General features: G+C 36.0%; 1 long non-coding RNA gene across 1 annotated transcript; it reads right to left on the bottom strand.

The window, feature by feature from the left end:
- Positions 1–6,513: 6,513 nt before the first annotated feature.
- On the bottom strand, positions 6,514–6,878 carry LOC149970339 (uncharacterized). The gene is made up of 2 exons (XR_016493469.1): positions 6,779–6,878; positions 6,514–6,676 (listed from the first exon to the last, which is right to left on the bottom strand). It is a non-coding gene; the product is annotated as an uncharacterized LOC149970339 (long non-coding RNA).
- Positions 6,879–13,633: the final 6,755 nt, after the last annotated feature.

Genomic DNA, 13,633 nt, shown 5'->3' with positions numbered 1-13,633 from the left:
ATCGAGCTGGTCTGTCATAGTATAATAGAGACAGTAGATCTAGCTGGTCTGTCATAATATAATAGAGACAGTAAATCTAGCTGGTCTGTCATAATATAATAGAGACAGTAGATCTAGCTGGTCTGTCATAATATAATAGAGAGAGAGTAGATCTAGCTGGTCTGTCATAATATAATAGAGACAGCAGATCTAGCTGGTCTGTCATAATTTAATAGAGACAGCAGATCTATCTGGTCTGTCATAATATAATAGAGACAGTAGATCTAGCTGTTCTGTCATAATAGAATAGAGACAGTATATCTCGCTGGTCTGTCATAATATAATAGAGACAGTAGATCTAGCTGGTCTGTCATAATATAATAGAGGCAGTAGATGTAGCTGGTCTGTCATAATATAATAGAGACAGTAAATTTAGCTGGTCTGTCATAATTTAAAGGAGACATCAGACCTAGCTGGTCTGTCATAATATAATAGAGACAGCAGATCTAGCTGGTCTGTCATAATATAATAGAGACAGTAGATCTAGTTGTTCTGTCATAATAGAATAGAGACAGTATATCTCGCTGGTCTGTCATAATATAATAGAGACAGTAGATCTAGCTGTTCTGTCATGATAGAATAGAGACAGAATATCTCGCTGTTCTGTCATAATATAATAGAGAGAGTAGATCTAGCTGGTCTTTCATAATTTAATAGAGACAGCAGATCTAGCTGGTCTGTCATAATATAATACAGACAGTATATCTAGCTGGTCTGTCATAATATAATAGAGGCAGTAGATCTAGCAGGTCTGTCATAATTTAATAGAGACAGTAGATCTAGCAGGTCTGTCATAATATAATAGAGACCTAGAGACAGTAGATCTAGCTGTTCTGTCACAATACAATAGAGACAGTAGATCTAGCTGGTCTGTCATAATTTAATAGAGGCAGTAGATCTAGCAGGTCTGTCATAATATAACAGAGACAGTAGATCTAGTTGGTCTGTCATAATATAATAGAGACAGTAGATCTAGCAGGTCTGTCATATTATAATAGAGACCTAGAGACAGTAGATCTAGCTGTTCTGCCATAATACAATATAAACAGTAGATCTAGCTGGTCTGTCATTATATAATAGAGACAGTAGATCTAGCTGGTCTGTCATAATATAATAGAGACCTAGAGACAGTAGATCTGGCTGTTCTGTCATAATATAATAGAGACAGTAGATCTAGCTGGTCTGTCATAATATAATAGAGACAGCAGATCTATCTGGTCTGTCATAATATAATAGAGACCTAGAGACAGTAGATCTAGCTGTTCTGTCATAATACAATAGAGACAGTAGATCTAGCTGGTCTGTCAAATATAATAGAGACAATAGATCTAGCTGGTCTGTCATAATATAACAGATACAGCAGATATAGCTGGTCTGTCATAATATAATAGAGAAGGTAGATCTAGCTGGTCTGTCATAATATAAAAGAGACAGTAGATCTAGCTGGTCTGTCATAATATAATAGAGACAGTAGATCTAGCTGGTCTGTCATATTATAATAGAGACCTAGAGACAGTAGATCTAGCTGTTCTGTCATAATACAATAGAGACATTGGATCTAGCTGGTCTGTCATAATATAATAGAGATAGTAGATCTAGCTGGTCTGTCATAATATAACAGAGACAGCAGATATAGCTGGTCTGTCATAATATAATAGAGGCAGTAGATCTAGGTGGTATGTCATAATATAATAGAGAAAGCCGATCTAGCTGGTCTGTCATAATATAATAGAGACAGTAGATCTAGCTGGTCTGTCATAATATAATAGAGAAGGTAGATCTAGCTGGTCTGTCATAGTATAATACAGAAAGTAGATCTTTCTGGTCTGTCATAATATAATAGAGACAGCCGATCTAGCTGGTCTGTCATAATATAATAGAAACAGTAGATCTAGCTGTTCTGTCATAATATAATAGAGACAGTATATTGAGCTGGTCTGTCATAGTATAATAGAGACAGTAGATCTAGCTGGTCTGTCATAATATAATCGAGACAGTAAATCTAGCTGGTCTGTCATAATATAATAGAGACAGTAGATCTAGCTGGTCTCTCATAATATAATAGAGAGAGTAGATCTAGCAGGTCTGTCATAATATAATAGAGACAGCAGATCTAGCAGGTCTGTCATAATTTAATAGAGACAGCAGATCTATCTGGTCTGTCATAATAGAATAGAGACAGTAGATCTAGCTGTTCTGTCATAATAGAATAGAGACAGTAAATCTAGCTGGTCTGTCATAATATAATATAGACAGTAGATCTAGCTGATCTGTCATAATATAAAAGAGACAGTAGATCTAGCTGGTCTGTCATAATATAATAGAGAAGGTAGATCTAGCTGGTCTGTCATATTATAATAGAGACCTAGAGACAGTAGATCTAGCTGATCTCTCATAATATAATAGAGAGAGTAGATCTAGCTGGTCTGTCATAATATAATAGAGACAGCAGATCTAGCTGGTCCGTCATAATTTAATAGAGACAGCAGATCTATCTGGTCTGTCATAATAGAATTAGAGACAGTAGATCTAGCTGTTCTGTCATAATAGAATAGAGACAGTATATCTCGCTGGTCTGTCATAATATAATAGAGACAGTAGATCTAGCTGGACTGTCATAATATAATAGAGACAGTAGATCTAGCTGGTCTGTCATAATATAATAGAGACAGTAAATTTAGCTGGTCTGTCATAATTTAATAGAGACAGTAGATCTAGCTGGTCTGTCATAATTTAATAGAGACAGCAGATCTATCTGGTCTGTCATAATATAATAGAGACAGTAGATCTAGCTGTTCTGTCATAATAGAATAGAGACAGTATATCTCGCTGGTCTGTCATAATATAATAGAGACAGTAGATCTAGCTGTTCTGTCATAATAGAATAGAGACAGAATATCTCGCTGTTCTGTCATAATATAATAGAGACAGTAGATCTAGCTGGTCTGTCATAATTTAATAGAGACAGCAGATCTTGCTGGTCTGTCATAATATAATAGAGACAGTAGATCTAGCTGGTCTGTCATAATATAATAGAGAAGGTAGATCTAGCTGGTCTGTCATATTATAATAGAGACCTAGAGACAGTAGATCTAGCTGTTCTGTCATAATACAATAGAGACATTAGATCTAGCTGGTCTGTCATAATATAATAGAGGCAGTAGATCTAGGTGGTATGTCATAATATAATAGAGACAGCCGATCTAGCTGGTCTGTCATAATATAATAGAAACAGTAGATCTAGCTGTTCTGTCATAATATAATAGAGACAGTATATCAAGCTGGTCTGTCATAGTATAATAGAGACAGTAGATCTAGCTGGTCTGTCATAATATAATAGAGACAGTAGATCTAGCTGTTCTGTCATAATAGAATAGAGACAGTATATCTCGCTGGTCTGTCATAATATAATAGAGACAGTATATCTAGCTGGTCTGTCATAATATAATAGAGACAGTAGATATAGCTGGTCTGTCGTAATATAATAGAGACAGTAAATTTAGCTTGTCTGTCATAATTTAATAGAGACATCAGACCTAGCTGGTCTGTCATAATATAATAGAGACAGTAGATCTAGCTGGTCTGTCATAATTTAATAGAGACAGCAGATCTATCTGGTCTGTCATAATATAATAGAGACAGTAGATCTAGCTGTTCTGTCATATTATAATAGAGACAGAATATCTCGCTGTTCTGTCATAATATAATAGAGACAGTGGATCTAGCTGGTCTGTCATAATATAATAGAGACAGGAATTCTAGCTGGTCTGTAATAATTTAACAGAGGCAATAGATCTAGCTGGTCTGTCATAATATAATAGAGACACTGGATCTAGCTGTTCTGTCTTAATACAATAGAGACAGTAGATCTAGCTGGTCTTTCATAAGTTAATAGAGACAGCAGATCTAGCTGGTCTGTCATAATATAATACAGACAGTAGATCTAGCTGGTCTGTCATAATATAATAGAGGCAGTAGATCTAGCAGGTCTGTCATAATATAATAGAGACAGTAGATCTAGCAGGTCTGTCATAATATAATAGAGACCTAGAGACAGTAGATCTAGCTGTTCTGTCACAATACAATAGAGACAGTAGATCTAGCTGGTCTGTCATAATTTAATAGAGGCAGTAGATATAGCTGGTCTGTCATAATATAACAGAGACAGTAGATCTAGTTGGTCTGTCATAATATAATAGAGACAGTAGATATAGCAGGTCTGTCATATTATAATAGAGACCTAGAGACAGTAGATCTAGCTGTTCTGCCATAATACAATAGAGACAGTAGATCTATATGGTCTGTCATTATATAATAGAGACAGTACATCTAGCTGGTCTGTCATAATATAACAGAGAAAGTAGATCTAGCTGGTCTGTCATAATATAACAGAGAAAGTAGATCTAGCAGGTCTGTCATAATATAATAGAGACCTAGAGACAGTAGATCGAGCTGGTCTGTCAAATATAATAGAGACAGTAGATCTAGCTGGTCTGTCATAATTTAATAGAGACAGCAGATCTATCTGGTCTGTCATAATATAATAGAGACAGTATATCTCGCTGGTCTGTCATAATATAACAGAGACAGTAGATCTAGCAGGTCTGTCATAATATAATAGAGACCTAGAGGCAGTAGATCTGGCTGTTCTGTCATAATATAATAGAGACAGTAGATGTAGCTGGTCTGTCAAATATAATAGAGACAGTAGATCTAGCTGGTCTGTCATAATTTAATAGAGACAGCAGATCTATCTGGTCTGTCATAATATAATAGAGACAGTAGATCTAGCTGTTCTGTCATAATATAATAGAGACAGTATATCTCGCTGGTCTGTCATAATTTAATAGAGACAGCAGATCTATCTGGTCTGTCATAATATAATAGAGACAGTAGATCTAGCTGTTCTGTCATAATACAATAGAGACAGTAGATCTAGCTGGTCTGTCATAATTTAACAGAGGCAGATTATCTCGCTGGTCTGTCATAATATAATAGAGACAGTAGATCTAGCTGGTCTGTCATAATTTCACAGAGGCAGTAGATCTAGCTGGTCTGTCATAATATAATAGAGACAGGAGATCTAGCTGGTCTGTCATAATTTAATAGAGACAGCAGATCTAGCTGGTCTGTCATAATATAATAGAGACAGTAGATCTAGCTGGTCTGTCATAATATAATAGAGACAGTAGATCTAGCAGGTCTGTCATATTATAATAGAGACCTAGAGACAGTAGATCTAGCTGTTCTGTCATAATACAATAGAGACAGTAGATTTAGCTGGTCTGTCATAATATAACAGAGACAGTAGATCTAGCTGGTCTGTCATAATATAATAGAGACAGTAGATCTAGCAGGTCTGTCATAATATAATAGAGACCTAGAGACAGTAGATCAAGCTGTTCTGTCATAATACAATAGAGACAGTAGATCTAGCTGGTCTGTCAAATATAATAGAGACAGTAGATCTAGCTGGTCTGTCATAATATAACAGATACAGCAGATATAGCTGGTCTGTCACAATATAATAGAGACAGTAGATCTAGCTGGTCTTTCATAATATAATAGAGACAGTATATCTAGCTGGTCTGTCATAGTATAATAGAGACAGTAGATATAGCTGGTCTGTCATAATATAATAGAGACAGGAGATCTAGCTGGTCTGTCATAATTTAATAGAGACAGCAGATCTAGCTGGTCTGTCATAATATAATAGAGACAGTAGATCTAGCTGGTCTGTCATAATATAATAGATACAGTAGATCTAGCAGGTCTGTAATATTATAATAGAGACCTAGAGACAGTAGATCTAGCTGTTCTGTCATAATACAATAGAGACAGTAGATCTAGCTGCTCTGTCATAATATAACAGAGACAGTAGATCTAGCTGGTCTGTCATAATACAATAGAGACAGCAGATCTAGCTGGTCTGTCATAATATAATAGAGACAGTAGATCTAGCTGGTCTGTCATAATATAATAGATACAGTAGATCTAGCAGGTCTGTAATATTATAATAGAGACCTAGAGACAGTAGATCTAGCTGTTCTGTCATAATACAATAGAGACAGGAGATCTAGCTGGTCTGTCATAATTTAACAGAGACAGTAGATCTAGCTGGTCTGTCATAATATAATAGAAACAGTAGATCTAGCAGGTCTGTCATAATATAACAGATACAGCAGATATAGCTGGTCTGTCATAATATAATAGAGACCTAGAGACAGTAGATCTAGCTGGTCTGTCATAATATAATAAAGAACTAGAGACAGTAGATCTAGCTGTTCTGTCATAATACAATAGAGACAGTAGATCTAGCTGGTCTGTCATAATATAATAGAGACAGTAAATCTAGCTGGTCTGTCATAATTTAATAGCGACAGCAGATCTTCCTGGTCTGTCATAATATAATAGAGACAGTAGATGTCACGATTCTTCAAAGTCGAACCCAGAAGCAGACCAGGACAAGGAGAGTAGGAAAAAGGTGAGTATTTATTTACAAGTGAATGGGTAGATATATCCAGGTGGTGTAGCGGGTAGCGGTGATGAGTTGATGGGAGTAAATAGGTGGATCCAATGGGGAAGCGGAATCTTCTGACGACCAGGCGGGAATGGGGTAAATGATCCGGGTGAGTAACTGAAGACAGAACAAACAGAGGTAAGTTCAAGGAAAGCAATACGTAACAAACAACAAAACAACTTCTATCCAACTTGAGGCTGATACTCTGGCACAACATACTGTTCATGGCTAACGATCCGGCAGGGAATGGATGTCAGGTCCGGGCTTATGAAGAGGAGAGATGATGATCAGGACCAGGTGTGCAGATAGCTGATGGGATACAGGTGCGTGTAATCAGAAACCCCAACTGGCTACATTGCCCGGCAACCAGACAGGGTGCGTTCCAGGACGCCGGAAAAACTCTCCAGGACAGAACATAGGCAAAAAACAGACTCAGGAAACGGGATTCGTGACAGTAGATCTAGCTGGTCTGTCATAATATAATAGAGAAGGTAGATCTAGCTGGTCTGTCATAATATAATAGAGACAGTAAATCTAGCAGGTCTGTCATATTATAATAGAGACCTAAAGACAGTAGATCTAGCTGTTCTGTCATAATACAATAGAGACAGTAGATCTAGCTGGTCTGTCATAATATAATAGAGACAGTAGATCTAGCTGGTCTGTCATAATATAATATTGACAGTATATCAAGCTGGTCTGTCATAGTATAATAGAGACAGTAGATCTAGCTGGTCTGTCATAATATAATAGAGACAGTAGATCTAGCTGTTCTGTCATAATAGAATAGAGACAGTATATCTCGCTGGTCTGTCATAATATGATAGAGACAGTATATCTAGCTGGTCTGTCATAATATAATAGAGACAGTAGATATTGCTGGTCTGTCGTAATATAATAGAGACAGTAAATTTAGCTTGTCAGTCATAATTTAATAGAGACATCAGACCTAGCTGGTCTGTCATAATATAAGAGACACAGTAGATCTAGCTGGTCTGTCATAATATAATAGATACAGTAGATCTAGCAGGTCTGTAATATTATAATAGAGACCTAGAGACAGTAGATCTAGCTGTTCTGTCATAATACAATAGAGACAGTAGATCTAGCTGCTCTGTCATAATATAACAGAGACAGTGGATCTAGCTGGTCTGTCATAATATAATAGAGAACTAGAGACAGTAGATCTAGCTGGTCTGTCATAACTTAATAGAGACAGCAGATCTATCTGGTCTGTCATAATATAATAGAGACAGTAGATCTAGCTGTTCTGTCATAATATAATAGAGACAGTATATCTCGCTGGTCTGTCATAATATAATAGAGACAGTAGATCTAGCTGTTCTGTCATAATAGAATAGAGACAGTATATCTCGCTGGTCTGTCATAATATAATAGAGACAGTATATCTAGCTGGTCTGTCATAATATAATAGAGACAGTAGATATAGCTGGTCTGTCGTAATATAATAGAGACAGTAAATTTAGCTTGTCTGTCATAATTTAATAGAGACATTAGACCTAGCTGGTCTGTCATAATATAATAGAGACAGTAGATCTAGCTGGTCTGTCATAATTTAATAGAGACAGTATATCTCGCTGGTCTGTCATAATATAATAGAGACAGTATATCTCGCTGGTCTGTCATAATATAATAGAGACAGTAGATCTAGCTGTTCTGTCATAATAGAATAGAGACAGAATATCTCGCTGTTCTGTCATAATATAATAGAGACAGTAGATCTAGCTGGTCTGTCAAATATAATAGAGACAGTAGATCTAGCTGGTCTGTCATAATATAACAGATACAGCAGATGTAGCTGGTCTGTCATAATATAATAGAGACAGTAGATCTAGCTGGTCTGTCATAATATAATAGAGAAGGTAGATCTAGCTGGTCTGTCATATTATAATAGAGACCTAGAGACAGTAGATCTAGCTGTTCTGTCATAATACAATAGAGACATTAGATCTAGCTGGTCTGTCATAATATAATAGAGAACTAGAGACAGTAGATCTAGCTGTTCTGTCATAATATAATAGAGACAGTAGATCTAGCTGGTCTGTCAAATATAATAGAGACAGTAGATCTAGCTGGTCTGTCATAATATAATAGAGACAGTAGATCTAGCTGGTCTGTCATAATATAATATTGACAGTATATCTAGCTGGTCTGTCATAGTATAATAGAAACAGTAGATCTAGCTGTTCTGTCATAATATAATAGAGACAGTATATCAAGCTGGTCTGTCATAGTATAATAGAGACAGTATATCTCGCTGGTCTGTCATAATATAATAGAGACAGTATATCTAGCTGGTCTGTCATAATATAATAGAGACAGTAGATATTGCTGGTCTGTCGTAATATAATAGAGACAGTAAATTTAGCTTGTCAGTCATAATTTAATAGAGACATCAGACCTAGCTGGTCTGTCATAATATAATAGAGACAGTAGATCTAGCTGGTCTGTCATAATATAATAGATACAGTAGATCTAGCAGGTCTGTAATATTATAATAGAGACCTAGAGACAGTAGATCTAGCTGTTCTGTCATAATACAATAGAGACAGTAGATCTAGCTGCTCTGTCATAATATAACAGAGACAGTGGATCTAGCTGGTCTGTCATAATATAATAGAGAACTAGAGACAGTAGATCTAGCTGGTCTGTCATAACTTAATAGAGACAGCAGATCTATCTGGTCTGTCATAATATAATAGAGACAGTAGATCTAGCTGTTCTGTCATAATATAATAGAGACAGTATATCTCGCTGGTCTGTCATAATATAATAGAGACAGTAGATCTAGCTGTTCTGTCATAATAGAATAGAGACAGTATATCTCGCTGGTCTGTCATAATATAATAGAGACAGTATATCTAGCTGGTCTGTCATAATATAATAGAGACAGTAGATATAGCTGGTCTGTCGTAATATAATAGAGACAGTAAATTTAGCTTGTCTGTCATAATTTAATAGAGACATTAGACCTAGCTGGTCTGTCATAATATAATAGAGACAGTAGATCTAGCTGGTCTGTCATAATTTAATAGAGACAGTATATCTCGCTGGTCTGTCATAATATAATAGAGACAGTATATCTCGCTGGTCTGTCATAATATAATAGAGACAGTAGATCTAGCTGTTCTGTCATAATAGAATAGAGACAGAATATCTCGCTGTTCTGTCATAATATAATAGAGACAGTAGATCTAGCTGGTCTGTCAAATATAATAGAGACAGTAGATCTAGCTGGTCTGTCATAATATAACAGATACAGCAGATGTAGCTGGTCTGTCATAATATAATAGAGACAGTAGATCTAGCTGGTCTGTCATAATATAATAGAGAAGGTAGATCTAGCTGGTCTGTCATATTATAATAGAGACCTAGAGACAGTAGATCTAGCTGTTCTGTCATAATACAATAGAGACATTAGATCTAGCTGGTCTGTCATAATATAATAGAGAACTAGAGACAGTAGATCTAGCTGTTCTGTCATAATATAATAGAGACAGTAGATCTAGCTGGTCTGTCAAATATAATAGAGACAGTAGATCTAGCTGGTCTGTCATAATATAACAGATACAGCAGATGTACCTGGTCTGTCATAATATAATAGAGATAGTAGATCTAGCTGGTCTGTCATATTATAATAGAGACCTAGAGACAGTAGATCTAGCTGTTCTGTCATAATACAATAGAGACATTAGATCTAGCTGGTCTTTCATAATATAATAGAGACAGTATATCTAGCTGGTCTGTCATAGTATAACAGAGACAGTAGATCTAGCTGTTCTGTCATAATAGAATAGAGACAGTATATCTCGCTGGTCTGTCATAATATAATAGAGACAGTAGATCTAGCTGTTCTGTCATAATACAATAGAGACAGAATATCTCGCTGTTCTGTCATAATATAATAGAGACAGTAGATCTAGCTGGTCTGTCATAATTTAATAGAGACAGCAGATCTTGCTGGTCTGTCATAATATAATAGAGAGAGTAGATCTAGCAGGTCTGTCATAATATAATAGAGACCTAGAGACAGTAGATCTAGCTGTTCTGTCACAATACAATAGAGACAGTAGATCTAGCAGGTCTGTCATAATATAATAGAGACAGTAGATCTAGCAGGTCTGTCATAATATAATAGAGACCTAGAGACAGTAGATCTAGCTGTTCTGTCACAATACAATAGAGACAGTAGATCTAGCTGGTCTGTCATAATTTAATAGAGGCAGTAGATCTAGCTGGTCTGTCATAATATAACAGAGACAGTAGATCTAGTTGGTCTGTCATAATATGATAGAGACAGTAGATCAAGCAGGTCTGTCATATTATAATAGAGACCTAGAGACAGTAGATCTAGCTGTTCTGCCATAATACAATAGAAACAGTAGATCTAGCTGGTCTGTCATTATATAATAGAGACAGTAGATCTAGCTGGTCTGTCATAATATAACAGAGACAGTAGATCTAGCAGGTCTGTCATGATATAATAGAGACCTAGAGACAGTAGATCTAGCTGGTCTGTCATAATATAACAGATACAGCAGATGTAGCTGGTCTGTCATAATATAATAGAGACAGTAGATCTAGCTGGTCTGTCATAATATAATAGAGAAGGTAGATCTAGCTGGTCTGTCATATTATAATAGAGACCTAGAGACAGTAGATCTAGCTGTTCTGTCATAATACAATAGAGACATTAGATCTAGCTGGTCTGTCATAATATAATAGAGACCTAGAGACAGTAGATCTAGCTGTTCTGTCATAATACAATAGAGACATTAGATCTAGCTGGTCTTTCATAATATTATAGAGACAGTATATCTAGCTGGTCTGTCATAGTATAACAGAGACAGTAGATCTAGCTGTTCTGTCATAATAGAATAGAGACAGTATATCTCGCTGGTCTGTCATAATATAATAGAGACAGTAGATCTAGCTGTTCTGTCATAATACAATAGAGACAGAATATCTCGCTGTTCTGTCATAATATAATAGAGACAGTAGATCCAGCTGGTCTGTCATAATTTAATAGAGACAGCAGATCTTGCTGGTCTGTCATAATATAATAGAGAGAGTAGATCTAGCAGGTCTGTCATAATATAATAGAGACAGTATATCTAGCTGGTCTGTCATAGTATAACAGAGACAGTAGATCTAGCTGTTCTGTCATAATAGAATAGAGACAGTATATCTCGCTGGTCTGTCATAATATAATAGAGACAGTAGATCTAGCTGTTCTGTCATAATACAATAGAGACAGAATATCTCGCTGTTCTTTCATAATATAATAGAGACAGTAGATCCAGCTGGTCTGTCATAATTTAATAGAGACAGCAGATCTTGCTGGTCTGTCATAATATAATAGAGAGAGTAGATCTAGCAGGTCTGTCATAATATAATAGAGACCTAGAGACAGTAGATCTAGCTGTTCTGTCACAATACAATAGAGACAGTAGATCTAGCAGGTCTGTCATAATATAATAGAGACAGTAGATCTAGCAGGTCTGTCATAATATAATAGAGACCTAGAGACAGTAGATCTAGCTGTTCTGTCACAATACAATAGAGACAGTAGATCTAGCTGGTCTGTCATAATTTAATAGAGGCAGTAGATCTAGCTGGTCTGTCATAATATAACAGAGACAGTAGATCTAGTTGGTCTGTCATAATATGATAGAGACAGTAGATCTAGCAGGTCTGTCATATTATAATAGAGACCTAGAGACAGTAGATCTAGCTGTTCTGCCATAATACAATAGAAACAGTAGATCTAGCTGGTCTGTCATTATATAATAGAGACAGTAGATCTAGCTGGTCTGTCATAATATAACAGAGACAGTATATCTAGCAGGTCTGTCATGATATAATAGAGACCTAGAGACAGTAGATCTGGCTGTTCTGTCATAATATAATAGAGACAGTAGATCTAGCTGGTCTGTCATAATATAATAGAGACAGCAGATCTATCTGGTCTGTCATAATATAATAGAGACCTAAAGACAGTAGATCTAGCTGTTCTGTCATAATATAATAGAGACAGTAGATCTAGCTGGTCTGTCAAATATAATAGAGACAGTAGATCTAGCTGGTCTGTCATAATATAACAGATACAGCAGATATAGCTGGTCTGTCAAAATATAATAGAGATAGTAGATCTAGCTGGTCTGCCATAATATAATAGAGACCTAGAGACAGTAGATCTATCTGGTCTGTCATAATATAATAGAGACAGTAGATCTATCAGGTCCGTCATAATATAATAAAGAACTAGAGACAGTAGATCTAGCTGTTCTGTCATAATACAATAGAGACAGTATATCTAGCTGGTCTGTCATGATTTAATAGAGACAGCAGATCTTGCTGGTCTGTCATAATATAAAAGAGACAGTAGATCTAGCTGGTCTGTCATAATATAATAGAGAAGGTAGATCTAGCTGGTCTGTCATATTATAATAGAGACCTAGAGACAGTAGATCTAGCTGTTCTGTCATAATACAATAGAGACATTAGATCTAGCTGGTCTGTCATAATATAATTGAGATAGTAGATCTAGCTGGTCTGTCATAATATAACAGAGACAGCAGATATAGCTGGTCTGTCATAATATAATAGAGGCAGTAGATCTAGGTGGTATGTCATAATATAATAGAGAAAGCCGATCTAGCTGGTCTGTCCTAATATAATAGAGAGAGTAGATCTAGCTGGTCTGTCATAATATAATAGAGAAGGTAGATCTAGCTGGTCTGTCATAGTATAATAGAGACCTAGAGACAGTAGATCTAGCTGTTCTGTCATAATACAATAGAGACATTAGATCTAGCTGGTCTGTCATAATATAATAGAGAAAGTAGATCTAGCTGGTCTGTCATAATATAATAGAGACAGCAGATATAGCTGGTCTGTCATAATATAATAGAGGCAGTAGATCTAGGTGGTATGTCATAATGTAACAGAGACAGCCGATCTAGCTGGTCTGTCATAATATAATAGAAACAGTAGATCTAGCTGTTCTGTCATAATATAATAGAGACAGTATATCGAGCTGGTCTGTCATAG

This window comes from Oncorhynchus mykiss, chromosome 29, assembly GCF_057628025.1.
Source record: "Oncorhynchus mykiss isolate SJ-2025 chromosome 29, ASM5762802v1, whole genome shotgun sequence".
Taxonomy (NCBI): domain Eukaryota; kingdom Metazoa; phylum Chordata; class Actinopteri; order Salmoniformes; family Salmonidae; genus Oncorhynchus; species Oncorhynchus mykiss.
This window is presented reverse-complemented; position numbering and strand designations above follow the sequence as displayed.